General features: G+C 36.5%; 2 pseudogenes; both read left to right on the forward strand.

The window, feature by feature from the left end:
- The first annotated feature begins 543 nt into the window (after positions 1–543).
- Positions 544–2,117, forward strand: LOC124961224 (oxysterol-binding protein-related protein 9-like; annotated as a pseudogene).
- A 12,305-nt stretch (positions 2,118–14,422) lies between these two features.
- LOC124961225 (programmed cell death protein 2-like) lies at positions 14,423–15,766 on the forward strand (annotated as a pseudogene).
- Positions 15,767–23,480: the final 7,714 nt, after the last annotated feature.

The following is a 23,480-nucleotide window of genomic DNA, read 5'->3' on the forward strand; positions in this document are numbered from 1 at the left end:
TACTCAGAAAAAACCATACAGTCATAAAAAACATTTTAAAAGATCTACATAGCTTTACAGTTAAGGAAATTAAATTGAATATTCACCTTGTTGTTGTAAAAGTACTGACTCTTATTTTTCTACATCAGAAAAGTTGGAATAGTAATACCTGTCCTATTGAGGGGTGTTATAGAGAGAAGAGATTTCAAATGTGAAAAAAAGACAAAATAACAGTGGTGGTGTTAGTGATATAATATATAGCCAAACATCTTATTTTGGGAATCAGGTTCACAATTAAATATTTCATTTTACTGAGCAGCTATACATTGATAAACATCTAAGTCATATGCTCTGTGTTTTGTTTTACTTTTATTTTTCTTAATGTCCAGAACAGAAATTTTTACTCTCTTCTCCATAAACATTTTCGTTGTTTTAAATAGTCTAAGAAAAATTCAAAGCACAATCATATAGCACTTTCACTTGATTCTCTGCATTGTGTTGATGCAAATTGCTAAAAGTACTATTAATCCTGTAGATGCAATATATCAGCCTAGTCCCTTGGAACCTGTAATCAGCACAATGCCTTCCCAGACTGTCTTGCCTCCAGAACCAGTTCAGTTGTGTAAGTCACAGCAGCATCCATCTTCCCTACCTGTTGGACCTGTATTAGCTACCTTGGGGACATCATCAGACTCCAACACCAAATAGTACAGGCAGTGGTCATTCACCACCTAGTAGCAGTCTAACTTCTCCAAGTCATGTCAACTTGTCTCCAAATACAGTCCCAGAGTTATCTTACTCTAGCAGTGAAGATGAATTCTATGATGCTGATGAATTCCATCAGAGTGGCTCATCCCCAAAGTGCTTAATAAATTCTTCTGGATCTGCTTCAGTCTTGACACACAGCAGTTTGGGAGATAGCCTAAAGCACCAGATACCACAGAATCACTGAATTCTTCCATGTCCAATGGGACAAGTGATGCTGACTTTTTTGATTCACATGATGACAGAGATGATGATGGGGAGGAAGGGTCAGTGGAGGAGCACAAGAGTGCTACCATGCACCTCTTGTCACACTTAGGCTTGGAATGGATCTTGCTAAAGTAGTTCTTCCAATATTTATTCTTGAAAGATCTCTTTTAGAAATGTATGCAGACATTTTTTGCAAATCCGGACCTGTTTGTGAGCATTAGTGACCAGAAAAATCCCAGGGATCGAATGGTTCAGGCTGTGAGATGATACCTCTCAGTCTTTCATGCAGGAAGGAAAGGATCCTTTGCCAAAAAGTCATACAACCCCATTTTGGGTGAGATCTTTCAGTGTCACTGAACATTACCAAATGACACTGAAGAGAACACAGAGCTAGTTTCAGAAGGACCAGTTCCCTGGATTTCCAAAAACAGTCTACATCCATGACTGAGCAGGTTTCCCATCATCCACCCATTTCAACCTTTTATGCTTAATGTTTTAACAAGAAAATCCAATTCAATGCTCATATCTGGACTAAATCAAAATTCCTTGGGATGTCAATTCAGGTGCACAATATAGGGCAAGGCTGTGTCCTGTGTCTAGACTCTGATGAGCATTACATTCTCACATATCCTAATGGTTATGGAAGGTCTATCCTCTCGGTGCCCTAGGTGGAACTAGGAGAAAAATGCAATATTAATTGTTCCAAAACAGGTTATAGTGCAAAGATTGTCTTCCACATTAAACCTTACTATAGCGGGAAGAAACACAGAATCACTGCTGAGATTTTTTTCTCTGAATAAGAAGTCTTTTTGCTTGATAGAAGGGGAATGGAATGGTGTAATGCATTCAAAATATGCAACAGGGGAAGATATGATCATTGTAGATACCAAGAAGTTGTCTATAACAAGAAGAAAGTGAGGAAGTTGGAAGATCAGAATGAGTATGAGTCCCACTGCCTTTGGAAAGATGTGACTTTCAATTTAAAAATCAGAGACACTGATGCAGCAACTGAAGCAAAGCACATACTTGAAGAAAGACAAAGAGCAGAAGACCAAGAAAGGAAAGAGAAGAAAGTTCAGTGGGAGAGAAGGTTATTCCATGAAGATGGAGAATGCTGGGCTTATGATGAGCCATTATTGAGACATCTTGGTGCTGTGAAGCAGTAGGTTGGGAAACACAGAAGTTTATACCTGATGACCAGGGCAAGTTGTCCTAATTAAGCAGCAATCTTCCTTTGGGAGAACCTATCACTCCCTCCTTACTGCAGTGGTTTCTATTTCAGGGATACTGGACTTTTGGATGCAGAAGAACAATTAAAGCCGGAAAAGCTTCCCTTTCTCTCTGGCAGTTAAGATTTTGACTTCAGTCCTGAGGAAATATTAGGTTTTGAGACAAGATATCTGCTCATTTCCCAGATCCCATGCTTTAAAAAGTTTCACACTCTGCACTCTTGTTCTGCTGTTAAGATATGACATACAAACTCTTCCTTCCTTCCTTCCTTCCTTCCTTCCTGGTTCATATAATCTGTTGGGTTCTACATATATAAATATATACACAAAAATATACCTGATGGCAGATTTTTCATAAATATTCCATTTATTGTAAATATTGGTTTCTCAGAGTTTTTTTAGAAAATTAGTGCGATGTATTAAAATCAAGTATTAGGAAATTTCATGGTTTCATGTATGATGACTTTTATTTTGGAAATGAATTATTATTAAATTGTATCTAAACCTAGATTACAGTTGAATTATACTCAGTGCTTCTTAAGGCTTAATAAAGTAATTTTTCCAACCTTTTTTTAAAAAAAGAAAAGGTCTACCTTATTTAAACCCTTGTATTCAATTGTGTATTGCTCAACTTGTATTCCAAATGAACTACAAGATTTGAATGGTGCTAAAAACTCTAAAGTTACATTTTCTTCCTAAAAATTGCTTAGTTTTTTTTATTGACATTCTTTAAACAACTATAGTGTTTCAGTTTTACCAGGAGAGTTTTCCATCTTGAAGTTGAAGTATATCATGAAAATTCCTAAAGATAGCAGGGGATGATATGTGTAGATCATATTTATCATTTAATTTTACACTTCTAGAAAAAATTTTGATAGAAATTTTACAACCTTGAAATGTCCCCTGAGTAAGGGATATAGTTTTCCACTCTTATTTGGCACCACAAAACTAATAAGCCCCACATTATCCAGACATAGTCTTAATATCTGTCATAGACAACAACTGCATTTCAACTTGATAAATGATACCTACTTTTTAATTTTAATGGAAACACTTTGTGTTCTACCTTATTGAAATCTGTGGTTTTCTGTGAAATTCATGAAATTCTGTGAAGATGTAAACATTCAAGGGAATGATAACAGATCTCTCTCTGGGATTAAAAAAATGAATGGTACCTCTAAGTCTAGATTTTTCTTAAGTTGTATAATACAAATTTAAGTATATATGATGAAATTTTTCTCAGGACACTTTTACATGATTCTATATACTGAATGCATTCAGTTTTCTAGTAGATTTTCTACATTTTTGCTTCAAATGCTATCTAAAATGGGAAAGCAACTCCAAATTTGGAATTATATGTTTAACTATTAATGTCATTGATGACAACTAATAAAAAAGTATACATTCTCTCCCTAAAATCCTGCTTTGGGGCACCTAGAAATGCCTTTAAATCATACACCCTACAAACATTTTTACATTCATCAAAGAGCACTTTCTGTGTCAGCTTGCTTTCTCTAATGATATAAGAATCTGTGCCTTCTTAAATACGGGATTTTCATGCAGTTAAGTACAATGTAAAGCATAGGTATGTTTGCTATTACCCTGGAAAATATTTAGAAAAATTGACTAATATCTGAGGGCAATGTTAAAATATGCAAAAAATGATATGCCCACATTTTTCTGCATTTATTCTTGTGAGGGAAAAATAGCCAAACATTCTTAGCCGGCCTCTTCAATTTTACTGTGAGAATTTCCTTGTGCTGTGGGTTCATTCAAAGCCAGCAGGATCACTTTACACAGGTTTTCATTGTACTCCAGGGAAGTTTATGGAAATGTTACAGAAATAAGCTACAAATGGGAACCTGGTTTTCCTGACAAACTGCATCTCTCTCTCTCTCTCTCTCTCTCTCTCTCTTTCTCCTGTTCTAACAACATTTTTCCTCCTTCAGCATTTAATGTATTCTATATTACATATCACATTTATCTAAGACAAAATTTAGAAATACAAAATATGGCAATAATACCTCAAAAGATGTCAATAAGTAATAACTCTGACATACATGTCATATAACTGTGTCCCAAGCATTTTTCTATAATATGCTTTATATAGACTAACTCCTTAATCCTCATCATAACCTCTGAGATACATTCTGTCATTGTCACCATTTTACATATGTGGACATTGAATCATGAAGAAGTTAAAAGATTTTCTCAGGGACACTGGGCATTTCAGTGGCAGAGGTAGAAATAGAAACCAGCCATCTAGAAACAAAGCCTAAGTCCTCTTTCACTCAGAACTTTCCATGAACAGTCCAGGGCAACTCATTTCTTTTCATAAGAAACTTGTGATTCAAAGAACTATTGTGAAATAGGAGGGTGATTGGTTTAGTGTTGTCTTATTTCACATTATCTATGTATTACATTATAAATATCTAAGCTATTTCAGGGCAATTATTCTTTCAAAGATGGGTATTTTCTTATAGTTTTGAATTACACAATGTGACCAAAGTAATGCATACCATGAAATGATATTTAGAAATACAAAGTGTGACATTTGTTGCCTATCAAATATTTTCACTTTATAATCATGAGAATTTTCTTTAAAGGATAACCTTTCAAAGACACCAAGGATGAAAATAATTTTTAAGGAAAACAGAGCATTAGAAAGAATGCAAAATGAAAAAGGAATGAAAATAAAAACATTTTTCAAAATTCTGTTTCACATGAATGTATGAAATTTTTAATTTGTATGTGATACTTATCAGGCTGCCCTCACTCATAAAATTGAAATTGGAAACAGGAATTCTCATGAGATTGCTAGGCCTTCCAGGTTTGATAGGAAACAGAAAACCAGGAATATATTCCCAGTGTGCTTTTCCTTAGGAAGGTAGTTTAGTTGAACAGAAGATACATAGCCCAAAATTCCTGAGTGGTTCAGTGACCTTGGTGAACTGGCAGGTCCCTGTGATTTCACTTCCTCTTCTGCAAAATTAGTAGAACACTTACCTACATCCCAGATGTTAGAAGATTTAATGTCAATATTTGTGTGAAAATGAAATGCTGTTTATCCAATAAATGCCAAGTAATCCAGATATTTTACTCCCACTTTTGGCAGGTGCCATAGAGTAAAGAAAAAAAAAACATTAAAACGCTAAAATAGTTGGTCATATCAGAAATTCTCCAGATTTTCTTTGGAGTTTATTGAAATTGAGCAATAGCTATGGGAATCATCAAAAATCACATAGGAATGATTTTCTGCATGTAGTTTGCCAAATTGTACATGAACCGCCCTTGACAAAAATTTATAGCAATCTATACTAGTTCCTTCACAGAGTTTTGCTAACAAGGATAAGGTCATGAGTTTTACCAACAGCGTTCCAAGGCTACTGACAGAACATCTACATTATCAACCAGACATCTTAGAAATGCAAGCTGTGAGTCACAGGGAGACAAAAAATATATACATCAATAGGCCAGTATAAACTATCTGTATTTCTGAGAAAACAACTTAATGTTTCTGTCTTAGTTTTTGCCTCACTATCTTATGTTTACCAACACATTCAATTAATCATTTGTTCATTCATATACTTCAATAAACATTTATTGAGTGTTTACTATGTTTGAGGCATTGTCCTAAGTCTGCACTAGGAATATGTTGATGAGCAAGACAAAAAAAAGGCCTTGGAATCATGAAACAAACTCTAAAATGGAGTGCAGACATTAAGCAAGTATTTATAATCAAATATTAAATCATCATGATGGGGAAAGTTCAGAGGAACCTAACAATTTATAGAAACCAGTAATTGACTAAGGAAATAACATTTCAGCTTTGATTTGATGCTGGAGAAGAGTGTGGTCCAGGCAGAAAAAACGAGTATGCACAATAAGCCATGAAAATGAGAGAAGGCATAATGTCCAATTTGACTGGGTCTTGTTGTAAAGTATTAGAAGGATGCAGAATTTATCCTTTATTGTAGGGATATTTATTCCTTTATCTTAAGGAAATTGAGAAGTTATTGAAAGATTTTATGCCAGGAGGTGAAATGACTAGATTTATGATTTTGAGTTTTGTTTTGTTTTTTAAATATAATTACTGTAATTGGAAGGTGGAGACTGGATAGGAGCAAAGAACTAGCGGTAGATGTCCAAGCTGGAAGATAGTAAAATCATTTTACGAGAGTCAGTGGTGGGCAGAATAAGGGTAGTAACAGAGACAATGTAGAAGAACAGATTAGTTTGATAAATGTTTGGAAAATAGAAACTGCAGAATATAAAACCTTGAGGGGTATTTTTGGATGTGGGGCTAAGGAAAGGGACTGAGAAGAGAAAGCAGAATGCAATAAATACTCTCAAGTCTAGAATCTAAATAGGACTTAGTGAAAACATGAACTGAGCAATGTAACACTAAAAGTAAAACAGTTTTGGAGGAAAGGTGTTTAGACTCAGACTCATTAAGTTTGCAATGCCTGGAAGGCATCTTACCAAAGGTATTTCAGAGGAAATGTAACACCAGTTCACAAGAGCCTTCAGAATGGATGTAAGGACTAAGGAGTCTTCAACATATAGTTTGGAAATTGACAAAAAAAGTAGATGATATTGTGCAAAGAATGTACAGTGAAATGAGCATGAGGTTCTGGAAAGAGATTAAGAAGCATCAGTAGTTACTGCAAAGGAGGTTGAAGAGGAGGAGAAAGGGGAAGACAAGGAAAGCCAGGAGAGTTGCCCTCAGAAGTATGAGCATGTGTAAAACAGGATTTCTCATACCCTGCTGATGGAAAAATGTATTGGGATAATTTTTATGGCAGGCACCTTATTGGTAGCTGTCAAAATTAAGAACCCACAAATTTTTCAACCTAAAAATTTAACTTTTCATAAATTTAATTTCTATATAGGTATACATTGACAAAGTGATATGAACATTTGCATTAATATTTATAATATTTTTATTAATATTTATAATAAGACTGAAAACAACCTAAAAGTCCTATAATAGGAAACTGACTAGATAAATTACTGTACTATCCAAGAAAGAATGTATTGCAGCTGTTAGAAACTGTCCTTTTTGTATGGTCTCAGGTTAATAAAGCAAAAAACCATACTTCATATATAGTAGGTTACCACATCATAAACAATATTGTATTACCTAACATCTATGAAATAAATACATATTTATAAAATGCTATTTCATAGATGTTAGGTAATATTATTTATGAAATATATATTATCTATGAAATTTATATTTATTTCATAAATGTGTATATTATGTATGAAATTGAGAAAATGGGACAAGGACTATAGAAAGAACTCTAACTATGAAAGGAAAATGAGAGGTATGAAGAAAAGCTATTGGATAACATGGAATCAAAGGTGGCTTGATGGAGATGATAAACATATACAAGTGTCATGAAAATATAACATGGAGGGAAAGTTGCAGAAACAGGAAAACATGAAGATGTTAATGTAGAAAGGAATGAGATCAGAGCACAGAAGATAATAGACATCTTTTCCAAATGTAATGGATGGAAGAAAGAAAAAAAATGGGTGTGCATGCAATCAAGGTATAGATTTAGTGAAGAGATGTTTAGCAATGAGAAGAAATCACCTTTGTTCACATCTATTTTTATTAACATATATTTGAATTTTCTGAATAATTCAAATATGTTAATAAATGTGTTAATAATATTTAACATTTTCAACTTTATCAGCCATTTATATATTTCATCTTTTGAGAAGTGTCTATTTCTTAATAGACTTATTTTTGTTAAGTATTCCTTAGTTCTTTAATATTCTGGATATTAACCCTCTGTCGGATGAACAGCTGGGAAAGTTTTCTCATTGTATGAATTGTCCCTTTGTTCTGTTGGTTGTTTCCTTTACTGTTCAGGAACATTTCAGTATAATGCAATCTCATTTGTCAATGTTTGATTTTGCTTTCTGTGCATTCAGAGTCCTATCCGGAAAATCATAACCTCTACCAGAATCTCAAAGTGCTTCCCCAATGTTTTCCTGTAGTAGTTTCAGAGTCTCAGGTCTTACCTTAAGATCTTTGATACATTTTAGCAATGATTTTTGTATAGGATAAGAGGTAGGGATCAAGTTTTAATCTTCTGCATGGAGATTTCCAGTTTTCTCAGCACCATTTGATGAAATTGTCCTTTTCCCAATGTTGTTTCTAGCATCATTGTCCAGAATAAATTTGCTCTAAATATGTGGATTCATTTCTGCATTCTCTAATATGTTCCATGGATCTATGTGTCTGTTTAAAAAATTACTTCGGTTAATTCTATATTCTTTCTGGGAAATACATCTGATACTGTGGAGGGGATAATTGAAAGGGTTAAAAAATATAAATGGGAAAAATAGGAAACCTAATTGATTGAGGAAATCTAGAATTACTGAATGATGTCCATAAGCCAGTTGAGGCTTTCCTGTAATATTTCCTCTCTCTTTATGTATGACTAACCAAAATTCTATCCCCCAACCACAACCCTTTATTTTTTCTCCCAATTCTCCACTGGAAAAGAGAGTAATTTTTTTAAAAATGTTTTCTGCATATATATCAGAGTTAATAATATTATGGCATTTGCAAAAAAAACGAATGGAATTGGAGAATATCATGCTAAGTGAAATAAGCCAAGCCCAAAGGCCAAATGTTTTCCCTGATAAGTGGAGAATGATATCTAATGTGGGTGGACAATGTGGAGTGAGAGAAGAATGGGGGGACTTTAGATTATGTAGAAGGAAATGAGAGGGAGAGGCGTATGGAGGATGGTGGAATGAGACAGACACCATTATCCTATGTGCATGTATGATTGCACAAATGGTATGAATCTACATCGTGTACAACCATAGACATGAAATGATGTACCCCTTTTGTTTACTATGAATCAAATTTCAGTCTGCAAAAATGAAAAGATAAAGAAAAAAAATGTTTCCTGCAGTGCTAAGAATGAGAATGGAGACCATAAATAAGTTTAAGATGTTAATTAATTCCTGATTGAGGGATTGGGGATGTGGCTTAATGGCAGAGTACTTGCCTAGCACAAGTGAGGTACTGGGTTCGATTCTCAGCACCACATATTAAAAAAATGAATAAAATAAAGGTCTCTCAACATCTAAAATACTTTTTTTTAATTCCTGATTGAGAAACTATAGGATAAACTAATTTAAAAAGCCTCAGTGCAGAATAAATAAGAGTCTGAAAGAGAAAGGGTAGGGAGTGTAGGGAGTGCTAAAAAATCATGTTTGTGAATAGGAGAATACAAACAGAATCAGGACATTAAACAAGGGAACTAATTGCAAGATGCTTTATCAATGACTAGAACATAAAGAAATAAGGAATATTACGGTGGTAGAAAGATCAAAGTCACAAATAAAATGGATTGTTTTAAAATTTCTCATTAATACACCACAATAAAATTGGAGAAATGCCTTCAAACTCCTGAGGGCAGAAATTCTGAGCTTAAATTCCTGTATCCTATGAAATTATCAAGTATGTAAGAAAAATAAAGATGTTTTTAAAGAAAAGTAATTTCCAGTTAGCACTGATCAGTTAATCTAAATCCAAGTAGAATGTCATCAGGAATAATTACTTTAGTATAGATTTTAGTTAAAAATTTAAATGATTTGAGTGGTACAATGAAGTCATACATGTCTTTTATCAATAAAAAAATGATTGATGATTGGGAACACCAGGAAAAACAAAAATCCAACTAAGAAATCATGCCACTATTTTAAAATGCCATCAAATAGTATCAAAAAATACCATCAAGATTTTATAGACAAATAAGTTGTAAATTTATATTTTAAATTACAAAAATAATTATTAATAGAAATACTAAAATACAGTGTGAACAAAAACTGGAAAAGCAAGGAAGGGGAGATGAAAATAATTTACTTAGAATAAATTAAAATTCTTAATCTTTCATGGCAGAAAATGCAAGATCAGTTTACCTTTCCTTTTCTATATATACAATAAATAGGCATAAAAATTCACGCCAAAATGAATTCAGCTTTCTTCTCCTTGTAATAGTGCAGTGAAAATAGCACCATTTTGGAATATAATAGGCTAGGATTTAAATACTGAATGTGTTACTAGAAAACTATGTGTCTATGGGCAATTTAAGTAAGCTGCCTGAACCTTAGAGAAGTAAATTGCAATCAAGGTTAAAGAGCCCAGCATAGTGTTTTACACATGATAGGATATAAATAAAAAAGCATTGTTATTTTATTTTATGTTATTTTGTGTTTTTTTTTAATTTTTTCAGACTGTTATTTTGATTCATTGTACACAAATAGGGTACAACTTTTCATTTCCATGACTGTACACAACAAAGATTCATGGCATTCGTGTAATCATACATGTACTTAGGGTAATAATGTCTGTCTCAGTCCCCTATCTTTCCTTCCCCCACTCCCTCCCAATCCATTTCCCTCTACACAATTCAAAGTTCCTAATTTCTTCTCTTACCCACCCCTCACCACACTCTTGTTATGTATCATCATCCACTTATCAGAGAAAAGATTGGACCTTTGTTTTTTTGGGATTGGCTTATTACACTTAGCATGATATTCTCCAACTCCATCCATTTACCAAAAATTGCCATAATTTTATTCTTCTTTAGAAGCACTGCTATTTTAAAAACAAATTCTATTGTGTATATTTGGGGCATATAACATGATGCTATGGAATACATAGAGTGAAATGTTTACTATAGTGAAGTAAATTAATATATCCATCATCTCATACAGTTATCCCTTTTTTTGGTAACAGATGTAACCCAACCTACCAATTTAACAAAAATCCCAAATACAATTCATTTTTGTTAACTTTAATCCTCATGCTGTATATTGGACTTGCTCATCCTATGTATCTGCTCCTTTGTGTCTTTGACTACATCTCCCGTTTTCTCCACTCCCTCGTTGGAACCCACTGCTTTATTCCTGCATAGTTGACTTTATTTTTAATTCTTGCTATTAATTATTGAATCATGCTGAAAAACTCAGCACTTGGTAAATTTGACTACTACTTATTAACCATGATTATAACTTCATCATGAAAATTGCAGAATTGGAAGGTTTGCTGTTTCACATTAACATTTAACATCATTAATTGCCTGAGTTAAAAGGAAAATGACTTCTAAAGAGTGATTTAGTGTCTCCAAGGATGAAGAAGGGGATGGTGATGCCCAGGCCATAACACCCTGGTCCCTGGAAGGTCACCAAAGTAGTAATTAGTTATCACAGATGTAAAATTTCAAAAGTATTTTACCAGAAATTAAGTAATATGTGAAATTTCTTTGTTTTTGCTTGAAATAATATTAACTCATTTGTGAGAACATGGATTAGTTTTTTCTCATTTTGTCTAATTGACTATTAGTGTTATGTGCCTTGATTAATTAAAATTGGATATTTACTACTTAATAAATGAAGTTCCTTTGACTAGGAACAGTTTTTGATCAGATGGAGTTCACATAAGAAAAATAATTGAACTAAACTTTCAGATAATTTATTCTCTACATCTCTGGCTATCACAAAGAAAGGTTCCTCTGAACATCCCTGATCCCTTGTCCCATCTTTAGATCTTGTGGTGGACCAAAGCAGTAAGCTCTGGAGTGGGGACTGAATGTGAACAGTTTGATGACTTCTGCTCCTGTCTTGACAAATGGATACCCACAGTTGGCTGTGTACTCCTAAGGACCTGAGTGGTACAAGGAGAAACTCTGGACACTTAGTGCTACCTTCTGTAGAAGGTGAACTCAGTCTACTTGTTCAGAGACTTGAGAAAGACACTGTAGCATTATAATAATTTTTTTAATATCAACTTTTAACAGTCAAAACTTTAAGTTCTATCCACCAAAATTTGCAATAGTCTCTCTCTCTCTCTCTCTCTCTCTCTCTCTCTCTCTCTCTCTTCTCTTACTCTATTCTATCACTGTCATTTTTAACTAAGGAGGAAAAAAGGGGTTCTAAACTGTGAAAATAGTACTAGTTAGGAACAACTGCACCCAAGACAGACATCATTGAAGTAGCTCATTAAGCAATTACACACCAACTAAAGGAGATAAACAGAAAAGTGAAGAAAAGTGAAAATTTAAATTTAACATATAAATCTCTGGCTAACCTGGAAGACAACACTTATAACATATAATTAACACAATTTGGTATCTGTAATAAAATTCTATTGAGAGATAAATCGACATGTTTTGATTCTCTTGGCAACCTGTCCTAGTTTACAAAAAGTGATGAAGTTAGCAACAATGTCCCAGATGGCCATCTTCACCACCTTGCCCTGAATTGTGAAACTTCAGTACTTATGAGAATTAATTCATAAGTTTCTCATTATTATGTTTATGAATGTAGATGCTGTTTGCTATGATTCTTGCAATGTCTTTCCATTTTGACCTGTGGAATAAATATTTGGATGAAACAAAAAGAGTAAGAATCAAAATTGTATGGTCAGGTTTAGTCTATGATAACTTTGGAAGAGCAAAATACATACAAAATGTAACAGTAATACTGACCTTAATACTAGACAAAAAGTAATTTTTTCTTTTCATTAGGTTATATGTTTATAAAATATAATATTGCCTAGATATTTTCTTAAAGTCTACATTATTCTAACAGCTTCTAAATTAAAAATGTTTTGATAAATTTTGATAACAATAGAATTGCTCTGTTTAGAGTACTTCAAGTAGATTTTATTCTGTTAACAAAAACTTTTTTAAAGTCTGAGATATTAGCCAAAGTGGTACAAAAATATTTTAAGACTAGTTATAAATTAGTAGAGCTCAAAGAGGAAAGGGAAGGGAAGGAATGGAGAATGGAAGGGAGTAAGGAAAGGAGGGGAGGAAGGAAAGGACCCAGGAAGGAGAGAGATTTAAAGACCTTCTAGAGTTAGCTATAGGCTCTGTTATTCACATTCTCTACTGAAGGCCCCATCAATTTTAATTTTACTTTTAGGATTTTTTTTATAATTATAATATGTTGCTAGACTCTAGGTATCCTAAATACTTTTTAATGTGAAAGAATTAATTCAACAACAAAAGTGGTATGTTAGCAATGGTTTATTAGAGTGAACTTCATATAATTATTTTAGACAAGTCTATAAATAATTAAACAGTGAATTATGGTTGAGGGCCCATATAAAACTCAGAACTCAGTTTTTCATGGTAGTTATAAAATTATTAAGAATAGGCTGTCATTTTGTTACTTCACCTGCAACTCAGAAGATTTTCTGTTTTAAGGAAAAGTAAATTTTGGTTAACTGTTATGTTTTATAGGAGTTAAATATCAAAGAATTAAAGTTAGAAACATCCTAAATAACTTTATTATAATAAGATGATCCTGAGCGGCTGCACACTCCCCCATGGCGGCAGCCTGGCCAGATGCAGGGAGCTGGGCTTCGCCAAGCCAGCGCAGGTGTGGCTGCGCAGCAAGCAGTTCCCCCAGCAAGTTTTTTTTTTTTTTTTTTTTTTTAATGAGCAAATATTTTAATTAAACATTGAGGGAAAACCACTTTGGAAAGCATACAGGAAAAGGTAGTTAATTTTGAATCACTTAGAAAACAGAACCTGAGGGAGTCTAACAAAAATGCACCTTCGGCCACTTTTGCTTTGAATTCCTCCTCTGACTTCCAGTCCCAGAGCACCTGGAAAAGGCAGCTGCCACCAGGGGCTGACTGGCCGCCTCAGAGGGTGCGCAGGTTGTACTAGGGCAGGCGCCTCAGCTTCTCCTTCTCCGTCTCGCTCTCGTCCAGCTCGATCACCAGGGAGTGTGAGTAGCCCATGGCCACCTGTTATGAGAAGATGCTGCCCAGAGTCCTCACCTCCTGGGCTGCAGTGGAAGACTTGGGCTATGTTGGTTCCCATAGCTCAGTTCCCCAAAGGTCGGCGATGGGCCCCAGCTGTTATCTGCCACAATGATGTTACTCTTCCCACAAGCCAGGCTCTGGATCCTCCAGCCACAGAGATCCTGCACTGCTTTAGGGTACATAGTAGACCCACGGAGGTGTTCGTGGCTCCCCAGAAAAACAGGTCACCTACTTCGCTGAAAGCAAAGGAGCAGGTGTAGCCGGCGTAGATCCCCACAGGTTCTGGCCGAGATTGTGGTAACCGGCTTGTTGTTTAGGCACTTCTTTCCGACCAATCAGGTCCCAGTTGGTTGCCCCCAAAATCAAAAGCTGCCCTTTGCACTTAGACCCTTCAAGTTTGACGCGCTCCTTGGTGTACTTGGGTTCGGTAATGACGACCGCTGCACTGCCCGCCGCCGGCCGCGCCGCGGGCTTGCCGCCGCAGGGGGACCAGTCGAGCTCCAGGCCATCCTCCTCGCCGCTGCTGTCGCCGCCGCTGCTGCTGCAGCGCTCGGGCCGCTGTGCTTCCTGGGCGCCGCGCTGGTGGTGCTGTTGCCGGAACTCGGCTCTTCCCAGGCCGCTGCCGCCTTCTTACTGGGCCTGGTCGCGGCTGGTTGGAGTGATGTGAAACCGAAGAGAAAAAAGAAGAAGACCAACTAAAAGACGGACCGGAGGGCTTCCTCCTCCTCCTCCTCCTCCCCTCCTCCTCCCCTCCTCCTCCCCCCCTCCTCCTCCCCCCTCCTCCTCCCCTCCTCCTCCCCCCCTCCTCCTTCCCCCCTCCTCCTCCCCCCCCTCCTCCTCCTCCTCCCCCTCCTCCTCCTCCTCCTCCTCCTCCCCTCCTCCTCCTCCTCCTCCTCCTCCTCCTCCTCCTCCTTTCTTCCTTTCTTCTTCTTCTTTCTTCCTCTTTTTTTTTTTTCCCAGCCCACTCACCAGATACACTTAAAATGTAAATACAAGCTCCCAGAACAAATGCTACAACACAAAAACCCCAGCAAGTTTTTAGGACTCAACTACCTAGGAAAAATGAGTTTTACTCCTATGACCCACCTTCTGAGAACCCTCCCCCAGAAACAGGAGATTCTGTGTGTCTCCAACCTAAGTCGGGTGCTCATCTTTGCAGGATTTTTGGCTGTTTAGGCCCCCCAAAAATGCTCCAGATGCCACCAGGCACATTACTGCCATGAGGAGCATAAGACACTAGCCTGGAGGTTAGGACATAAGCAGATTTGTAGCCAAGATCATTTGGACCATACAGTTCCAGACCACAACTTCCTTTATCCAGAATTCAAAATTGTCATAGAAATAGAAGAGAAGATTTCACCTGAAATTGTGGTAAAGGAAGAAGACTTTGAGATTACAGGAAGCATGGGTGAAGCTCTTGAGGAAGAACTGAATTCCATGGCAAAGCACAAATCCAGGGAGGATAACATTTTTCAGAAGTTCAAACCTCAGACAGGAGCAGATTCTCAGATATGGCAGGGGTACTGAGCCCATCTGAATTTCTGGTGAAAACATCCCTCAAGAGGAGAATTTTCCTGACTGTCCCTGTGGTGCCAAGAGAATATCTGATTTCCAGGTCATGGTGCAACTGCTGAACCTTCTCAAGGTGGACAGACTGGGTACAAGTGTTGACTGGGGCATCCTGGCTGTCTTCATCTGTGCCAAGAGCTTTAACCTGGGCACTGGCTACACAGAGGAATTTGTGTGGAAGCAGGATGTAACAGATACACCTTAAATATATCTTCAAGCCCTAAGAAAGGTTACTAACATCTTACATGCTCCCAATTCCATCTCTATGACTTTACAGTAAGTAACTGTACCAGAGATGGAGGAACACAGATGTGGCTTGGGGCCTTGTTTAATGTTCTAAGCATTACTAAAACAATATCCAATAATGGAATCACATGAATTTTGGTACACCCAAATGAAAGACTATTCTTAATGATACACACACACACACACCAAATGAGAGGGAGATCTAAATTAACACCAAGAAGTCTTATACATGGTGTGTATTTTTGTAAAAATATTTACACATGTATATGTGCATAAATATAAATCTGAAAAGCTGCACACCAAGTACAATCTGAACTACCTATGAATGGTGGGACTAAGTGAAATAGTTTTTTTACTATGTACTAATTTTTGTTTAATAAAATGGGTTTAAGTGAAAAAAAAAAAGATAATCTTACTGTTCTGATGACTTTGAGCTGCCATTATGTTTAACCAATTGTAGAGCATGCAGACTAGTTTGACAGGAGTCAAACACATTAGCATCTTCATTTTGGTTCATTGTTCTAAGTTCTCAGATTTGCAGCTCCTTGCCCTTTTGTGCTTGAGGTGAACAATGTAACCACTAGACAGTTCACTGTGAGTACAAGTCCTAATATCAGCAATCTAGTTATGCCTGAGCTGTAGTAACCCAAAATTTAGAGTTAGGGCCACTCAAGGTTTCTTTGTTTATGTAAAATTCTACCCATAAAAATCATTATTTTCCCTAAACAGTGTATTTTGGGTCTCAAAAATAGTTTTTAAAAGTCATATTGTGGGGCTGGGGAGATAGCTCAGTCGGTAGAGTGCTCGCCTTGCAAGCTCAAGGCCCTGAGTTCGATCCCCAGCACTGCCAAAAAAAAAAAAAAAAAAAAAAAAAAAAAAAAGTCATGTTGTGTAATTAACTCCATGTTACATTAACAATCTAACTCAAATATACATTCCACTGCATTCATGTTTACATGTAGTAATTCTTCTAGGAAAGATTCTGAAGTCACATCAAAACTGCCACTGTAGGAGCCAACAATTACAGCAAGATCTTTGGTCACATACAAATAAACTGCAGGTCTTATTTAAAAATACTTAGTCAAATTATTTTACATTGAAAAACAAATATTTGCTAATATTTTTAGAATGAAAATATTAAAATTTCTTTAGGATAATAAGTCTAGTGAATTATTTTAAAATTCCTTGTCATTGAACTTTAGTACTAAGTATAATTTAAGGGTATTTAAATAATAAAAACCAGATATGTGTACTTATTCATAAAGGTTTGCAAATTTTCAAGTACTTTACATGTGTACATTACCTAAAATAGTATTAGAATGAAACAAAATAGTTAATTGGGATAGAAGATTCAATTTTGCCTATTTTTCTAAAGTTAAGAAGATTCAATTTTGCCTATTTTTCTAAAGTTATATCTATAAAGTATTTAACTATAAAATAAAATTAGATTTTCTAATTTGAGGAAAAGTGAATTTGAGCTAAATATTTACGCATAGCAAAGAATTAAAAACAAAATCCTTTAATATAAGAAACATTTAATTATAGATTTTAAACTCTATTTTTTGAAAGCAGCTTTTTTTTTATTGTAAACAAATGGGATACATGTTTGTTTCTCTGTCTGTACATGGCGTAAAGGCATACCATTTGTGCAATCATAAATTTACATAGGGTAATGTTGTTTGATTTATTCTGCCATTTTTTCCCTTCCCCCCCTCCCCTCCCACCCCTCCCCTCCATCTATACAGTCCTTCCTTCCTCCATTCCTGCCCCCCTCCCTAAACCCAACTCCAACCCCAACACTAACCCTATCCCATCCCCCATTATGTGTCATCATCCACTTATTAGCGATATCATTCTTCCTTTGGTTTTTTGAGATTGGCTTATCTCACTTAGCATGATATTCTCCAGCTTCATCCATTTGCCTGCAAATGCCATAATTTTATCATTCTTTATGGCTGAGTAATATTCCACTGTATATATATACCACATTTTCTTTATCCATTCATCAATTGAAGGACATCTAGGTTGGTTCCACAATCTGGCTATTGTGAACTGAGCAGCTATGAACATTGATGTGGCTGTATCTCTGTAATAAGCTGATTTCAAGTCCTTTGGGTATAGGCCAAGGAGTGGGATAGCTGGGTCAAATGGTGGTTCCATTCCAAGATTTCTAAGGAATCTCCACACTGCTTTCCAGAGTGGCTGCACTAATTTGCAGCCCCACCAGCAATGTAAGAGTGTACCTTTCTCCCCACATCCTCGCCAACACCTGTTGTTGCTTGTATTCTTGATAATCGCCATTCTAATTGGGGTGAGATGGAATCTTACGGTGGTTTTGATTTGCATTTCTCTTATTACTAGAGATGTTGAACATTTTTCCATATGTTTGTTGATTGCTTGTAGATCTTCTTCTGTGAAGTGTCTATTCATTTCTTTAGCCCTTTTGTCAATTGGATTATTTGCATTCTTGGTGTAGAGTTTTTTGAGTTCTTTATAGATTCTGGAGATTAGTGCTCTATCTGAAGTATGATTGGCAAAGATTTTCTCCCACTCTGTAGGCTCTTTCTTTGCATTGCTGATAGTTTCCTTTGCTGAGAGAAAGCTTTTTAGTTTGAATCTATCCCAGTTATTAATTCTTGCTTTTATTTCTTGTGCTATGGGAGTCCTGTTGAGGAAGTCTGGTCCTAAGCCGACATGTTGAAGCTCTGGACCTACTTTTTCTTCTATAAGATGCAAGGTCTCTGGTCTGATTCCGAGATCCTTAATCCATTTTGAGTTTAGTTTTGTGCATGGTGAGAGATATGGGTTTAGTTTCATTCTGTTGCATATGGATTTCCAATTCTCCCAGCACCATTTGTTGAAGAGGCTATCTTTTCTCCATTGCATATTTTTGGTCCCTTTGTCTAGTATGAGAACATTGTATTTATTTGGGTTTGTGTCCATGTCCTCTATTCTGTACCATTGATCCACCTTTCTATTTTGGTACCAATACCATGCCGTTTTTGTTACTATTGCTTTGTAGTAGAGTTGAAGATCTGGTATTGCAATAACCCCTGCTTCACTCTTTCTGCCAAGGATTGCTTTAGCTATTCTGGATTTTTTATTCTTCCAGATGAATTTCATAATTGCTTGCTCTATTTCTGTAAGGTGCATCATTGGGATTTTAATTGGAATTGCATTGAATCTGTATAGCACTTTTGGTAGTATGGCCATTTTGACAATATTAATTCTTCCTATCCAAGAACATGGGAGATCTTTCCATCTTCTAAGGTTTTCTTGAATTTCTTTCTTTAGTGTTCTGTAGTTCTCATTGTAGAGGTCTTTCACCTCTTTTGTGAGATTGATTCCCAAATACTTTATTTTTTTCGAAGCTATTGTGAATGGGGTAGTTTTCCTAATTTCTCTTTCTGAAGATTCATCGCTTATGTATAAAAATGCCTTAGATTTATGTGCATTGATCTTATATCCCGCTACTTTACTGAATTCACTTATGAGATCTAAAAGTTTTCTGGTGGAATTTCCTGGTTCCTCTAAGTATACCATCATATCATCAGCAAATAGGGATAGTTTGAGTTCTTCTTTTCCTATTCGTATCCCTTTAATTTCTTTGGTCTGTCTAATTGCTCTGGCTAGAGTTTCAAGGACGATATTGAATAGAAGTGGTGAAAGAGGGCATCCCTGCCTTGTTCCAGTTTTTAGAGGGAATGCTTTCAGTTTTTCACCGTTTAGAATGATATTAGCCATGGGTTTAGCATAGATGGCCTTTACAATGTTAAGGAATGTTCCCACTATCCCTATTTTTTCTAGTGTTTTGAGCATGAAGGGGTGCTGTATTTTATCAAATGCTTTTTCTGCATCTATAGAAATAATCATGTGATTCTTGACTTTAAGTCTATTGATATGGTGAATGACATTTATTGATTTCCTGATGTTGAACCAACCTTGCATCCCTGGGATGAAACCCACTTGATCATGGTGCACTATCTTTTTAATATGTTTTTGTATGTGATATGCTAAAATTTTGTTGAGAATTTTTGTGTCGATGTTCATTAAGGATATTGGTCTGAAATTTTCTTTCCTTGATGTGTCTCTGTCTGGTTTAGGAATCAGGGTAATATTGGCTTCATAGAATGAATTTGGGAGAGTTCCCTCCTCTTCTATTTTCTGGAATACTTTGAGAAGTATTGGAATGAGCTCTTCTTTAAAAGTTTTGTAGATCTCGGCTGAGAACCCATCTGGTCCTGGACTTTTCTTTGTTGGAAGGCTTTTGATGACTTCTTCTATTTCATTACTTGAAATTGGTCTATTTAAATTGTGTATGTCCTCCTCATTCAGTTTAGGCAATTCATATGTCTCTAGAAACCTGTTGATGTCTTCGAAATTTTCTATTTTGTTGGAGTATAGATTTTCAAAATAGCTTCTAATTATGTTTTGTATTTCAGTCGTGTCTGTTGTGATATTTCCTTGTTCATTCCGAATTTTAGTGATTTGGGTTTTCTCTTGTCTTCTCTTTGTTAGTGTGGCTAAAGGTTTATCAATTTTGTTTATTTTTTCGAAGAACCAACTATTTATTTTGTCAATTTTTTGTATTGTTTCTTTCATTTCATTTTCATTGATTTCAGCTCTCAGTTTAACTATTTCCTGTCTTCTACTACTTTTGGTGTTGGTCTGTTCTTCTTTTTCTAGGGCTTTGAGCTGTAGTGTTAGGTCATTTATTTTTTGAGTTTTACTTCTTTTATTAAATGCACTCCATGAAATAAATCTTCCTCTAAGTACTGCTTTCATAGTGTCCCAGAGATTTTGATATGATGTTTCTTTGTTCTCGTTTACCTCTAAGAATTTTTTAATTTCCTTCCTAATATCGTCTGTTATCCATTCATCATATAGTAGCTTATTGTTTAATCTCCAGGTGTTGGAGTAGTTTCTGTTTTTTACTCTTTCATTAATTTGTAACTTCAATCCATTATGATCTGATAGAATACAAGGTAGTGTCTCTATCTTCTTGTATTTGATGACATTAGCTTTGTGGCATAATATATGGTCTATTTTAGAGAAGGATCCATGTGCTGCTGAGAAGAAAGTGTATTCGCTCTTGGTTGGATGGTATATTCTATAAATGTCTGTTAAGTCTAAATTATTGATTGTGTTATTGAGATCTATGGTTTCTTTGTTCAATTTTTGTTTGGAAGATCTATCCAGTGGTGAAAGAGGCGTGTTAAAATTACCTAGTATTATTGTGTTATGGTCTATTTGGTTTCTAAAATTGAGAAGGATTTGTTTAACATACATGGATGAGCCACTGTTTGGGGCATAGATGTTTATGATTGTTATATCTTGCTGATTTATGCTTCCCTTAAGCAGTATGAAATGTCTTTCTTTATCCCTTCTGACTAACATTGGCTTGAAGTCCACATTATCTGAAATGAGGATGGATACTCCAGCTTTTTTGCTGAGTCCATGTGCATGGTATGTTTTTCCCCATCCTTTCACCTTTAGTCTATGGGTATCTCTTTCTATGAGGTGAGTCTCTTGCAGGCAACATATTGTTGGATCTTTCTTTTCAATCCAATCTGCCAGTCTATGTCTTTTGATTGATGAATTCAGGCCATTAACATTCAGGGTTATTATTGAGATATGATTTGTATTCCCAGTCATTTGGTTCATATTTAAAATTTTTGACACATCTTGCTTCCTCCTTTATTTGACAGTTCCTTTAGGATAATTCCTCCCTTTGCTGATTTGCTTCTTTGTTTTTCATCTCTTCCTCATGAAATATTTTGCTGAGAATGTTCTGTAATGCTGGCTTTCTTTTTGTAAATTCTTTTAGCTTTTGTTTATCATGGAATGATTTTATTTCATTGTCAAATTTGAAGGTAAGTTTTGCTGGGTATAAGATTCTTGGTTGGCATCCATTTTCTTTCAGAGCTTGAAAAATGTTGTTCCAGGCCCTTCTAACTTTTAGGGTCTGGATTGAAAAATCTGCTGATATCCGTATTGGCTTCCCCCTGAATGTAATTTGGTTCTTTTCTCTCACAGCCTTTAAAATTCTGTCTTTATTTTGTATGTTAGGTATTTTCATTATAATGTGCCTTGGTGTGGGTCTGTTGTAATTTTGTGTATTTGGAGTCCTATAAGCCTCTTGGACTTGACTTTCCATTTCATTCTTCAGATTTGGGAAATTTTCTGATATTATTTCTTCAAATAGATTGTTCATTCCTTTGGTTTGTTTCTCTAAGCCTACCTCAATCCCAATAATTCTCATTTGGCCTCTTCATGATATCCCATAGTTCTTGGAGATTCTGTTCATGATTTCTCACCATCTTCTCTGTTTGTTCAACTTTGTTTTCGAGGTTAAATATTTTGTCTTCAATATCTGAAGTTCTGTCTTCCAGGTGTTGTATCCTATTGGTTATGCTTTCTATGGAGTTCTTAATTTGGTTTATTGTTTCCTTCATTTCAAGGATTTCTGTTTGGTTTTTTTTCAATATCTCTAACTCTTTATTGAAATGATCTTTTGCTTCCTGAATTTGCTCTGTTAACTGTCGATTGGTGCGATCGTTCAATGCCTGCATTTGCTCTTTCATCTCATCGTTTGCTTCCCTAATCATTTTAATTATGTACATTCTGAACTCCCTTTCTGTCATTTCTTCTGCCATGCTGTCGTTGGATTTTATTGATGTAACATCTAGATTTGTTTGGGGCATTTTCTTCCCTTGTTTTCTCATATTGTTCAGGAATCAGTGGGTCATTAAGATATTGCAGATTTCCTCTATCAACTTATAATGTCCCTGAAGATTGCTAGTATATCCCCTGTTATCCTTCAGTAGCCTGAAATCTTGGAGGAGGTTGATAATGCAGACCTCCACGAAGAAGCTGCCTCTCTAGGGGTGGTGACCCTCAGGTGGCGTCTATTCCCTGCTAGTGGGCAGAGGTGCCTCCACTTGTTGACCAATGGTCATCCAATGGGGAACTAGACTGCGGGCTGAGGCAAGGCCTGTTTGTGCCTGTGTCTCTGGTTTTACCGTCCGTGTGGGAAAACCTCCCCCGGCCGGGAAGACTCACTCGGTGGGGACGTCTTGCTGGTCAGTTCCCCTCCTAGAGGTTCCCCTCAATCTACAACTACCACCTGGGCTCGGCTGTCTTCCTCTGCAATGATCCCAGGGGCCCGGACCTACGTCCTAGGCCTGGGAGCCTCACCCTTCGCAGGCAAGTCTCCTTAGGCTGCCTCTCCCAGAGAATCTGCCCGCCGCCCTGGAAACTTCGCTCCGCCCCTAGGCATGTCTCTGTGCGGCTCTTCCAGCAAGAAGCCACCTAGCTCCTGGGACCCTGCTCTGCACCAATCGCCTGGCTATGCAGCCCCTCCTCTGAGCCACCACCTGGAGCCCCGTACAATAGCTCCGAGACCCAGAGACATGCCACACACCTCCTCCTCCGGACAGCCGCCTGGTTTCCGACACAGTCACTAGGAATCCAAACAACTCACTTCGGGTCTCCTCCTCTCACCAACCACCCGTAGCTCTAGGCAGTCACTCCAAGTCCAAGTGACCCGCCCTGTTCCTCCTCCTCCTCCTCGGGGTAGCCCCCCGGGTGTTCAGGAGCGGTGGCTCCGAGACCAAGTGACTCACCACGCTCCTCCTCCAGGCAGGCCACCGGTGTTCAGGAGCAGTCGCTTT

Source organism: Sciurus carolinensis, chromosome 12 (genome assembly GCF_902686445.1).
Source record: "Sciurus carolinensis chromosome 12, mSciCar1.2, whole genome shotgun sequence".
NCBI classification, from domain to species: Eukaryota; Metazoa; Chordata; class Mammalia; order Rodentia; family Sciuridae; genus Sciurus; species Sciurus carolinensis.